The sequence below is a fragment of the Rhagoletis pomonella genome, unplaced genomic scaffold, assembly GCF_013731165.1.
Source record: "Rhagoletis pomonella isolate Grant_MI unplaced genomic scaffold, Rhpom_1.0 Rhpom_scaffold_00597, whole genome shotgun sequence".
NCBI classification, from domain to species: Eukaryota; Metazoa; Arthropoda; class Insecta; order Diptera; family Tephritidae; genus Rhagoletis; species Rhagoletis pomonella.
In genome coordinates this window covers 40,897-52,107 of record NW_023459151.1, presented here as the reverse complement: position 1 = coordinate 52,107, position 11,211 = coordinate 40,897, and positions in this window count along the sequence as shown.

Here is an 11,211-nt window from a genome sequence, read left to right as displayed (position 1 = left end):
TATGTACATTAAAACCTCATCCCTCACATTTTTGGTAAAAAAAAAAACGGAAAATGAAATGAATACGCAAAAATAATACCACCCTAATGTACATACATACATGCATTTTATATCAAAACTATTGTGAGAAGAAAAATGATTGATTTCTACCCAAAGCTTGTGGGTCAATATTGGAGTTGCTGTCGGTCGGGTATATTACTGTTGTTGGAGTTGGTGGATCAATGGGTGAAGAAGCTGGCGTATTCATTTGAATTGTTCCACATGGAACAAACTGCTGATTCGCAGCTTCTTGCTCCTGATCAGACATCAATTCCTCCAGTAAGAGCAATGTACGGATTTTAAACTGTCTTAAAAGCATATCTGAAGGACTCGTTACTTCCGGCAGCAAGCTCAAAAGGTACATTTTACGTGAATCATCGGCCGTCTTCCTATGGGTTTTTTCTTGCAGATAGTTCAGCATCGCAACGTAAACCTCGTCCTTTTCTTCTACTTTCTACCTTTTCTTTTTTTCCACACTAGATGGGGTATCTTGTGAATGCTTGGATGTTTGCGGCATCATCATTTTCGGTGCACTCCACATCCTCATAGTGATGGACATCAGAATCTGGCAATATAAAATTATAGGTGGTCTCTTAATGTTGCACAGGTTTCACATATGGCAACACAAAGCTCATTATGTCGTGCAAGTAGTATGGTTTCTTTGCTTTAGAAGAAGAGCCACTTGGAAATGGTTTCAAACTCCTAACAAACCCTTTTCGCATATTTTTCCACTTTTCCTTGCAATCAGCCACTGCGAAGAAATTAATTAAGACACATTTGTTACAGTTTGCCATGGAAGCGTAACTTTTCTTTATAAAATGATAATTAACTACAAAACCACAAAAATGCAAAAAGATATTTTCTGTGCACTTACCTGACCAGTTCATTCCCAGGACTATTGCTGCCCAGGCTTTTTCAGTTATGTCCTTTCTGGAATATTCCTGCATCGTGTTGTTGTATATGCAAGGATTATTTTCAATAAATTGAACAAATTTAATTGCTTCCTCTGCCATGTTTAATAAAAATGCAAACGCGCTCAAACAAAACTGTCCACAATGTACGGCAAGCGAACAGAACTGCTATACGCTAGGTGATTTCCAGCTCGCTTGCTTTGACGAATACGCGTAGCTGACGACTCGTGTACAGCTCTCCATTTAAACACAAGCGTTCGGCAACAAAGCGTACGGCATTCGAACATCGCATCTAATACGCGTTTAAAGCCGTACGACCCGTGTGCAGTGTGCCTTAGAGTAGCATTTAGAGCTAAGGGCTGGTTACTCAATGTCTGGTTAACACTAATCTGCGGTTAAACATCGTTATTGACGTCTTCGACTCCATGCATATAGCACGGTGTCGGTAAAGTCGATAACTATGTTTAACCGGGACTAGCGTTAACCAGACATTGAGTAACCGGCCCTAAATGCGCTAAGGGCCGGTTTCTCCATCTCTGGTTAACACTAACTCCCCGGTTAAACATTGTTATCGACGTTCTAACTCCATGCATATAACAGGGAGTCGATAAGGTCGGTAACGATGTTTACCGGGGGATTAGTGTTAACCGGAGATAGAGCCCTAAATGTGCTTTTACGCGTAAGCAAAAACAGCCCATTGGCAGGCTGTACGTGTGTTTTTGGTTAGTGTATTGGTGTTTTTGGTTCAGTGGGTTAGTGTTTTTTGAATAAATTGTAATAGAAATAAAAGAAATTATAATAGAAATGAAAGAATTTGTAAAAGGCATTTTTTGGCAATCAGCTGATAGTGTTTTTACTTATGAAACTGTACGATGTAAATTATGTTCACTAAAATTTTATTAATGTAAAAAAACAATTGGCAAGTAGTAATCGAATTTAATGTAAAATTTAAATGTTTTTAAGATAGGATATTAATTATTTTTTAAGGTAAATGTTAATACAATTATTTTATTTATACCCCCAAATTTAGGATATAAAATCCCCCCCACCAAAAAACTTAAATTAGGTGACGCCGCTTTGAATTTTTTACAATTGAGCAATTGTCAAAAATCTTTTTACAGCCCTATTCGCGTGCAATGACAAAACTCGCCGCTATAACTATTGGCATGTTTATTATCAATTGTCACGTTTAGGTATGCAGAGGGTAATTTGGAAGCTCCAACGGCGACAATTGCTTTTATTTTTGTGATGACCTATTGAGTACGTGACAACGCTAAAACATATGTTAATGTTTTAAATTTTATTATTTTTGCAGAAAAAAGTTGCAAAATTTTACTAAATGAAAACTGTGAAACGATTTTATTTGCCTAAATAGGTGTATTAAAAAGTTATTATTTGCTTATAAAAATCCTAATAGTACCCATTGTAGCATATTATTCACGGAGAAAATAATTATTATATACGCGACTATTATTGTGGAGCACGAAAAAATTATACAGAGAAGAAGACTTCTGAGGGAATCCCACACAACAGTTTTTTGGACAGTTTTTACACGTTTGCAGCTCGGGGTGGTCTTCACAAAACTGCAGCTGCTCTTGTGTGGTGCATTCATATTCTGCTGGCCTGTTATGTTACACGACTTCATAATGAAATGAAATAAATTTTTCTATTATAAAATTACTCACATTTCCGGCGTTTCGTAATCCATTGCTGCGGTGTATTTTATTTAAAAGAAATACCACTGCAACAGAGGCGGTCAAAAAGAACAATTAAAATGCAAACAATAAAGAGAAACTTTCGCCACAATTGGCAAATAAAATGAGTGTTTCGCTTGCCATTATTAAGTGTGCATACCTATAACAACAGTTGATTGTACGACAATGACAATTGAACTGTGACAATTGACGACTGTGACAACACGCGAATAGGGCTGTTAACAAAAAAGTTGTTTATTGAAACTTCCTTCGTTTTCATGATTCAATTATTAAAGGTTTTCTAAGTAGCTTTTTTCTAAAATTTGGCACTCCCACCCACAGGGATGGTTTATGGAAGCAGGAGAAAAGGGGGAAGAATTCAATCACACTTCATAAAATGGGAGCTAAATTCCATAAAAAGGTGTGGATAATATTGAATGGTGGTATTTTTGTAGTATATCCTATCACCGACTAAATGAAACTTCATAGATGATTGTAGTGTTAATCCCAAATTTGCTTTTTATTAACCTCTAACTTCAACAACCGGATCTTTTTCTACACGTGTATTTTCTGACATCTCAGCTGTCACCCTCTATTGCCTATTCGTTGTCTTCTAAAAGTTGTAGGGTTGCCAAGGAATACCACACTCCTCCGCGATTAGTCAGGATCAAAGCGTTGTGGAGGCTTAACCACCCTGCCATAACGTGGTACCTAATTTCCAACAGTCTCCGTCATTGGAGGTTGTACTTCCGGATCAGGTGGTTCAGTTAAGATGTCTGGCGAGGTAGGTGTTGACCGACTCGGAGTGTTTGAATTTTGCGAAACTTTCACGTTGGGGCTTGATATCATATTTTCGGGTGGATCTTGTATCTTAGGAGAACCTGGCATCATGAGGGGCGGCACTAATGTATCACCTTCCCCCGGGGCGAGGTGGGGTTCCGCTACTTGCACTATTCTTCGACGTATCTGGTCCACATGCCGACGGCCGATTCTTTTGTCTGTCGATTCGACCACATAGGAAACCGGTCCAGTGACTTCTACAATGTGCCCATGCTACCAGGCGGGGTCAGCCCCGTAATTTCGAAAATACACGGGCTCTCCAATTTCAAAACGTCTTACCTGATTAATTGGCATATTTGTTAACGCGTTCTCGTTGCCATCATCAGGATGCACCATATCTAGAACCGTTCGCAGCTGTCGACCCATCAGCATCTCTGCCGGTGTCCTACCCGTTGTTGTGTTGGGAATGGTGTGGTGTTTGAAAAGAACACGCTGTAACTTCGTTTCCATGCCTCCTTCAGCCATTCGTCTTAGTGAATCTTTCAGATACTGGATCATGCGTTCCGCTTGCCCATTGCTAGACGGGGGATATGGTGCCGTGGAACTAAATTTAATTCCGTTCGAAGCGTAGAAATCTTTCATTTCCGCCGACACGAAAGCCGTGCCATTATCCGAAATGATTCGCTTGGGCACCCCGTGAGTCCGTTTGCACCATGTCTAGTTAACGCTAACTGGAGGTACATCCTTGAGTTAGGCACGTTAACTGCTTTATCGATCACATGTTATATGATGGGTGTCGATAACGTCGATAAAGATGTTTAACTGGGAGTTAGAATTAACTAGATAGCTAGACTAGACGGCCCTAAGAATACGTACCCTTGGAACGGCCTAGCAAAATCAATGTGTAAAGTCTCCCAAGGCTCTTCTCTAGCCGGAATATGTTGCCGCGGTGCTGCTGGAGGATTCTTCATTACCGACTGACATTTTCCACACTGGGCTACCATCAATTCGATCTGTTTATCTATCTCGGGCCACCATACATAGCTACGAGCATAAGCCTTCAATACGCATATTCCGGAATGGTATGCGTGTAGTAGTTCCAATATTTGCTTTTGGTACTTCGGCGGTATTACCACCCGATTTCCCCAGAGCAAACAATGTTTATGGGCTGACAATTCCGACCTTCGCCTGCAATAAGGTAAAAAATCCTTTGTGACCTTTTGGCCATCCGTGCAGTAACCAACGCATGACTCGAGACATTGGGTCTATTTCAGTCGCTTTCGAAATTTGATGTGAGTTCACGGGCGAATTGCTGCGGCTTTTCAGCATGAACACTTCGGGTGGCCCCGCTGAGTCAGCATTAACCTGCGCAGTCATGGGCAAACGACTTAAGCAATCCGCGTTTCCATGCTAGTTCCCAGGCCGGTACTCCATTTGGTAATCGTAAGACGACAATAGCAGGCACCACCTTAACATGCGGGGCGACACCATTTGCGGAATTGCCTTGTTTCTATTGAAAATTCCCAGCAACGGCTTGTGATCAGTTACTATGATTACCTTTCTTCCTGCCAGGTACTGATGGAAATGTTTGACGCCAAAAATAATCGAGAGCGCTTCACGATCGATCTGAGCGTAATTACGTTCATGTACACCCAATGTCCTTGATGCGAATGCAATGGGCCGTTCTTCTTCTTTGTTACGGTGAGCTAACACTGCACCTACTCCATATGGTGATGCGTCACACGCCAACACTAAAGGTTTTTTTTTTGATCATAATGTATTAGCAGGCTATCCGAGTCTAACATTGCTTTTAAATTAAATTATCATTTCTTCTGTCCACTTCCACGGGGCGTTCTTGTCAAGTAGTCGATGAAGTTTTTCGGCGACTGTTGCCTTATTCGATAAAAATGTGTTATACAAATTCAACAGCCCTAAAAACGACTGCCGCATCTCCTTGTTTTTCGGTATTGGTGCCTGTAATATCGCCTTGATTTTATCTCTACTTGGTGAGACACCTTGCTTGCTTATATAGTATCCCAAAAAATCTAATTGCGTTTGCCCAAAAAGACATTTGCCCTTGTTTACTGTCAAATTTGCTTCTTCGAGTCGATTCAGCACTGCCTCTCAGTTTTTAAAATGCTCTATTCTATTTTTACCTGCGATAATAATGTCATCTAGATAGGCCTTCACGCCATCTAATCCAGCCAGGAGGTTATCCATAAATCTCTGGAAAAGTCCCGGAGCCGCTGACACTCCAAACGGCAACCGCTTCACCTTGTATAAGCCCTTGTGGGTGTTTAATGCGAGTAGCTCCGCCGAGAATTCGTCTACCTTCAACTGTTGGTAAGCTTGCTGTAAGTCTAGTTTTGTAAACAATTCCGCTCCGGCGATGGCCGCTTTTACTTCCGCAAAAAGTGGTAGAGGGTAAACATTTGGTTTTATACTGCATTTACCGTACTACGGTAATCGCCGCAGATTCTTATATCGCCACTCGTTTTGAGTACGGGAACAATCGGCGTAGCCCATCGCGAAAAGGAAGTCGGCTCTAATATTTCCTGTGCTACCAACTTTTCTATTTCTTTTTCGACAGCTGGTCTCAATGCAATAGGGCAAGGTCTGTATTTTCGAAAAATAGGTTGCGATCCCGGTATCAACTCAAGTGATACGGGTGGTCCATGGTGTGCTCCTAAAGCTTTACTAAATACTCTGCTGTATTTCAGTTCCAACTCGTTTTTCTCGGCTCCTGTATCCACCGCATGGACCCTCTCCAAAACGATTCCCAACTCTGGAAACCAGTTCCTTCCCAGTAAACTCCGACCACTGCCTGCAATTACCAAGACGGGTAATACGTGCTCTTTATTATTATATGTAAGGTTCACCCGAGCACAACCCAAAACGTTGAGCCTTTCTTTAGACCACGTTTGTAGAATCGTACTAGATGGGGTTAGGGGCTGTTTGCCTTGATTAACGCGAGTCCAAGTAATTTCGGAGATTACTGTGCATGCCGCCCCTGAATCCACCTCAAAATATTCCAGCATACCGTTGAGGTATATTCTCACCAAAATTTTTTGACTAGCGCCGGCATTAATAGTAAGGGTGTTCATCAAACCTTATAAATGCATTGTAAACCGTATAAACTTATAATTGTGTAAACCTTATAAATGAACTGTCAAAATTTGTATGGAAACTCGTTAACACATTTCTGATAAATTTATCCAGCGATTTCACTGAATAAGCTTGATAAACTGAAGACAATGCAACTCTGTCGCAACTCTAGCTATGTTTTCTTAGGCAATAATCGGGATCCGCATACAAATTTTGCACGCAAATTCAACAACGATATAATCCTGATAGAGATCTAGTTCAATTATTATCCCGTCTGTTTGTTTTGTTTCACTGATAATTCGCAAAGTTTGGTAGCCTTGACAAATGAATTCATACAATTAGTGACACTGCGCTTTATAACCAAAGAAACACGACTATTGTCGCATGTGTAAACGAAAAGAGAGTGTGGGTCGTTCATGTAACAGAGTGCATAAACTTATAAGATTATCTGCTGGATAAAGTTATCGGTTTAGATGAATACCAGTATTATTTAGTTTATAAAAATAATCGTTTACGGCTGGCAAAAGCTCACTGTGGTCTCTGGATTCTTCTACGGTATGTACTGCCGCTAGTTTCCTATCATTCGCTCTTTTCTTAAAGCAAGCTTCAATGGAGTGGCCCTTTATATGACAAAAGTCGCACTTATTTTCCTTGAAAAAACATTGATTGGCCACATGGTTGCCACCGCATCGAAAACAGCTCACGTTCTCCATCTTTTTATGTTGGTTTTTAGACGACATGGCCAGTACTTCGTTGTTATTGCCCCGAACATCTCTTACATTTCGGAAGGCCGCTTCGTGTGCACATGCGATTTCATAAGCGCGCTTGAAATCCAATTTTGGCTCACTGAAAAGCCGTTTTTGTAATGCTTCAACTACGACTCCACATACGATTTGGTCACGTAGCATGTTCTCGAGTTCTTTAAAATCACAATGCTCGGATAATTTTCGTAGATCTTTAACAAAATCTGCTATTGTTTCGCCGTTCTTTTGACTACGCTTATGAAACAAAAATCTTTGCACAATTTCGTTGGGTTTTGGTTGATTTGTGCTCCGATTGTGCTAATCAGATATTGAACAACCGGCCCTTATACTAGGTTCACATATAAGTAGATTATCCTAATTTTCGAGCTTAACACCATAATCTGTAATTATAACAAGAGATTAGCCATATAAAATTCGTCCCTTGTTAATCTGTAATTATAAAATAATCTCAGATTTAACCGATAACTTTTTGGTGTCCATCCTAGTTTTATCGATTGTTTTTGCGAAAGAGAGGAGAAATGCCAAATGTAAAAGTAAACAAAAATGTACGCTAGCAAGTAAAAGAGGTTTGTAAAGGTATTTTTAATAAAATGTTAAGTTAAAATATATTTATATTGCTTATTATAGCAGAAAAACGTGATCACGGGGGCACAGAGAAGAAACATAACTTTTCCTTGAAATGTGAGAATAACAAGCACAACAAATTTGACGGCTAATAATCTGAGATTTGCCTGTGTAAACGGGGTGATTAAAAAACGAGCTTTGATTAAGATAATATTGATATGTGAACATAGTTTTAGGGCCGCTTACCCAATGTCTACCGGTTAAACATCGTTATCGACGTTATCGAAACCGTGCTATATGCATGGAGTCGTAGAAGTCGATAACGATGTTTAACCGCAGACTAGTGTTAACCAGGCATTGAGTAACCGGCCCTTAGGGCCGGTTGCTCAAAGGCTGGTTGACACTAATCATCGGTTAACATCGTTATCGACGTTTTCGACTCCATGCATATAACACGGTGTCGGTAACGTCGATAACTATGTTTAACCAGGGATTAGTGTCAACCAGGCTTTGAGCAACCGGCCCTTAATGTTCTGGGGAGACACAGCCGCAATTGGCGATTTCGTATCTTTAGCCTACAATGAATTTCTCCAGTCCAAAGATTCTCACCCATTTTGTCTTGTTGGCGCTAGCGATGAAGAACAAGAATTTCTTCAAATTTAAAAAGTAAAAATTTCACTACTAACATGTTAAAAATGTTCTTAAAACTTGCAATGAAATTTGGAAAAGAAATATCACTGTTTTTGTTTTAAGGAGTAGGGTGGGAGTGTCATTGATAAAATTAGAGCGAGAGAAAGTTTTTCTTACAAAACCTTTCGATATTGAATCATGCTTCTTTTTTTGTATCATGAGTGCAGGTCCAATAATCGTTATCGATTAATTTATTCAAAACAGTAGCAATTGCCCACTCTAGTTTTGTTTTGTGAGTGAGATTTGTGTGGCGGCAATAGCATACATATTTAATCCTGTACATGTATAAATTCGGCATTTGAAAAAAGGTTTTCTTTCGAAGTCGAGGAAAGTAGAGCGGTAAATAATCGAATACGTGGCTTAGCACTAATACTGGAATTAATTTGTGTATAAATTTGGATGGTGTCGTGTAGGGTATTGGTACAGTTTAACGGGCCAACGGAAAATTTACCTAAACTGGTGTGTCAAAAGATGGAAAAAAATTTTTCATTATTTATCGAAGTATTGATTTTGGTATTTCTCTAGTGTAGTGTAACAACACCTAAAAAAGGTCCGGAAAAGTCGGGAGGGGTACCAAACGACGCGTTTCGGCCATCGTATATACTTACAAGTATGGAATCCTATGCCCCTTTTTGTCTATTCTCTTTCTAACAGCGGACGTGCCTGCCAAACTGAAAAGCATGATGGCGGCAGTGTTTGACAGGCACGTTCGACGATGCGAACGGCAATGGAAGGTAAGAAATGGAAGATGGATGACATGAGAATGAAAGAATTATGAAATAGCAGAATGTCGAACCAGAAGGAAGTTAAAAAATCTGACAATGCGAATGACGTCAAAATGAAAGAAATGTAAAATAGCGAAATGTCGAAACAGAAGTAATAGATGACAGGCACGTGTTCAAGGGTTTCGTGCAACAAAAAGAGTTGTTGTGTTGCGCCATTCAATATTAAAAAAATTTTAATGTGGTTAAATACGCTTTTTTAAAAAGTTGAAAAAACTACATATTTCGCCAGCCAAAAATTGTATAAATAAATATATAGCATCTTGCTATAAGATTTATTTATATAAACGGTATATGCTTATGGCCTTATTCATAAAAAATAAAATAGATTTAAAGAGCTCTCTCTATACAGTAACATTAAAAAAAAATTGGATTTGTTTACTTTTTAAGAATTTTGGTATAACATTTAACTTAACTCTTTGTGCACCCATCTATTTTTCTATTTATTATTCTCAAATTTTTATTTTCCTTAATACTCATTTGACGGAGTTTCAATTACACCCAGTAAAAATCATGATAAAAACATTAGAAAGTAAAACCATTCTCTAAATTCGTCGGCCATGATTTTTTTCTGACGTTTGTAAACATTTGAAAATCATACAAAATTGAAAAAAAAAATGAAATTGTTCACAATTGTTGTTGTTTGAGATTAAAAATCAGAATGTGTGTGTGAGCTTGAGTTCGAATTTTAAAATTATATTGCTGGCAAACGTCAGACTGTCTCTCAATGATTTTACCTTGTAATGCATTTATCATAGTAAAAATCAAAATATTTTATAAAAGCATTTAAAGCTTTTTTTGTTCAAATTGAAAGGATTTCCTCCTTCGCACACTTCTCTCATGCTTTTTTATCGTAGCTATCATGATAAAAGCACAGTAGGGTAAAACCGTTCTCTCAATGCGTCGGCCATGATTTTTTTTTTGAAGTTTGCCAACATTTTAAAATCGTATAAAATTGAGAGTAAAAAAAGGAATTGTTCAAAGTTGTTGTTGTTTGAGATTGAAAACGAGAATGTGTGTGTGAGTTTGTGTGTAAAATTTTAAAATTAAATTGCTTGCAAACGTCAAGAATTTGAAAAATTTTTCTCAGCGGTTCTACCTTCCTATTTTTTTATCATGGTAGTTATTATTCTGTTGACATCGAAATTGCCATACATTTTATGTCGTTGCCAATACATTGTTTTCCGGCGTTTCCTCTGTGAACTTTTATCACTACATTCATAAAAATATTACTAATTTTGGTTTATAATTTTTTTCATCTTGCTATTGCTGAATATCAAAAAGGAATTAATAAATAATAAAAAGTTAGTTACAATTTTAGTGAATGGTTCTTGCAAATAATAGTATTTTGTGGTTGAAATGACTTGATCGCCGGCAGGAACTAATCAACTTTTTTGCCAAAACCAAAGCAGACGGGAAGGAAAAATAGTTGTTCATTAACGATTTGTCCGAAATATCGTTCTTGAAACACTAAAAATTTTTCACTATCAAATTTTTTTCACTTAATTGTTATATTTTTCTTCATTGTGGTAAATTTCCACATCATCACAGCAGCTGGCTGTCAAACCGAAACCAAAAAAGATGCCAGAACATTCAGGGCGCAATCTTCTTTTCTATGATTATTGTACTGCTACTTTGAATTTCTCATTTTGACAATTCTGATCTAAAAGTAAACGAAACCTCAGAAACTTTAAATGCACTGCAATTCACTAATACCTACTTCCGCAAAAATCACGTTTTTGCATATTTTCCTTGTTAAAAGTTATTTTAAATCATATATTTTTATCGCCTTATTCATAAAAAACAAAAATTTTTAAAAGCTTTTTAAATTGCCGTTTGCAAACATTTTTCAATTTATAAACCTTTTTTAAAGCTACTTTAG